This window comes from Dreissena polymorpha, chromosome 1 (assembly GCF_020536995.1).
Source record: "Dreissena polymorpha isolate Duluth1 chromosome 1, UMN_Dpol_1.0, whole genome shotgun sequence".
Classification (NCBI taxonomy): domain Eukaryota; kingdom Metazoa; phylum Mollusca; class Bivalvia; order Myida; family Dreissenidae; genus Dreissena; species Dreissena polymorpha.
In genome coordinates, this window is record NC_068355.1 from 152599774 (window position 1) to 152602298 (window position 2525).

At 33.3% G+C, this 2525-nt stretch overlaps 1 long non-coding RNA gene across 1 annotated transcript; it reads left to right on the forward strand.

Moving 5' to 3' along the window:
- The first annotated feature begins 523 nt into the window (after positions 1–523).
- Positions 524–1963, forward strand: LOC127856526 (uncharacterized). Its single transcript, XR_008038098.1, has 4 exons — positions 524–637; positions 912–975; positions 1495–1588; positions 1937–1963. It is a non-coding gene; the product is annotated as an uncharacterized LOC127856526 (long non-coding RNA).
- The last annotated feature ends 562 nt before the right edge of the window (positions 1964–2525 follow it).

Genomic DNA, 2525 nt, shown 5'->3' on the forward strand with positions numbered 1-2525 from the left:
AAAAACTGACTTTAACAGCAGAAAAGCTTTGTAAACGGCGTAGTATTCGAACTCGGTCTTGCCACCGAAACCTATGTGTGACGGTGTTATGGAATTGGTCTTGATGCGTCTGTTACTTGCCCAAAGTCAAGAGCTACTTCGAATTCAATGAGCTCCGAACGAAATAGATAAACTCTATATGAGACATTCGTAAAGACCAAAGTATCGCAATGATCCAGTTGCATTACGAACAGGCACTTAGTACAGTACAATGCCTAGCAATGGCAACTGTATATTGCATAAGCGCTTGGCATTCAAAATACCAATTATATTGAAAGCTATCTGTGTTCCCTTATTTATATAACCACTTTATATTTAGGATAAGAGCAGAAATATTTTGAATCAATTAACGATAAAAGTCGAGGTTCGATTGTAAAGAAAAAATATGTGTTATTCGCGTATTCACAATTTTTCCTGACAAACGGTACCATACACAATGTAAAACTTTCCCTTTCTTTGATTTCATACAAATTTCACAAAACATGGGAAATTGATTGCTTACTTAAACTGTCAATAATGACGACATTTACAGGAACCACCCTTTGGTAAAGCTCGTAGCTAACGAAAAGCTGAAATCAGCTTTCAAGAAGAACAAAAGGTATTTCGTATTATATTTTTTATTGAGTATTGATTTTTTTCATGAACTATTCCAGTCAGCCATAACATAATCATTGGGCCGTTTACAATGGATTTAGAAAGTGAAAAATAAACATAATCTTGGATATGACCGATTTTGTAAAGGTTAAAAATTTGTATGTGGAAAGATATACATCTAAGGTTGTGCTCGATCGAGACTGCCATCAACATTTGTTAAAAACTAAACTTAAACTTATAAAAATTAAAACCAATACCATTTCTATATTAAATTACAGACTAGTTTCATCGTATACAGAATCCGTCCTCGTCAAGGAAGCGTGTTCAGTGATCATGCACGAGGTATAGAGTATGGTCTTTGATTATTTTTTGTAACAAGTATTATCTTACAATAATATATACGTTTTCAAAACAAGATTTTATTTATAAGAGTGCGTAACATTTTGGTCATTTTGTGCACAACCACATTTTATTCACGAAAGTATAAACTTGCGCTGTGTTTGTGTAAATTTAATTCGTTAAATGTAAATATTTTAAATGTTAATGGGAAGAACAAAGTCTTAAAATGTACAATATCTCCATATAACATGCCTGTTAGACTGTCAATAGACATAGAATCCCGTTTTATTTTTTACGCGGTTTTTAAAGGCGAGTCCGAACAATATAAATAGTAAAAGCAAAGATTTAAAGTTATATAATTAATTGAAAAAAGTATATCGGTTTCGAATGTCATACAAAAATTATTTTCTTCTTTGGTGTCAAAGTAAACTACATATTCGTACAGAAAATATTTCACAGTACATGTATGTAAAATTTGTTAAATATTCTCATAATCGTTTGTTTCAAATCATAAAACTGCAGGCGACTGGATGTAGTTATAAAGAGGCCACAGAGGCTCTGCAACGAACGGTGGCCAAAAGTTTTTTCACAGCATATAGCCTGGCAACAACTCACCGTATGTATTGTCCATATCATTAATACTACAATGATCAGTTTTGTAAAAACATATAGCAGTCATATTAGGTTTTTCTTTTCGTATAAATGTCATAGAAATTTCATTCGGATTTACGTTTTACAAAATGGTTTAAAGAGATATCTGTAACGTGTTCTGGCATAACCAAGCCATTAATACAATTACTAGTCACAGGCAATTTATGATTAGTAATAGTTTATCGTATCATCGAAATAAAACAATTACTTATAAGTGTCTTCGTAGCCTTTGAAACTTTAAAAGTTTGACTTGTTATGTAACTTGATGTGTTTTTAGTTCATTTTCACAAATATTTTGGGTTTTTTAATGCAGGCTCGAGCATAAAAGAATATTGGTCAAGTGCCCTAGTGGATAGACGTAAGTAAAACACGGAACATAAATTTTACAGATGAAATTGTAGGTGCTCATGAAATTTCATTTAAGACATTTTTCTGGATAGTAGATGTATATTCATGTTAAAAAGCATGTTTTCTTGTAGCTTATGTCACAACTTTCATGGTACTCAAAAACTGTGTGAGAATCCTAGTCAATATGTCGTACCAGATTGGATTTTGTTGCAATCTATTTCAAAGGTAAAGCCTGGTGAACACAAAGACGCTAACATCCTGCAGAAAAGTTCAACATGGCTGACAACACCGTACGGTCGGAAGATGTGCAAGGACAAAAGTGGGATCGTTGCATTACAGACACCGGTTTACTGTTAACTGTTGAGTTATCGATCCGGACAGAACTTAAGTGTGCACCACTGCAGTATGATGACATTTAAGTTTTATAGACTTTCATGCAATAGTTACTGTCACACAGCTCCGGACATTGAAAGTGGAAGGACGGAGAACCACACAGAAACAATATCGGCGAATGATGATGTATATTTGTTTTAAGTTTCGTGAAATAGGTACTG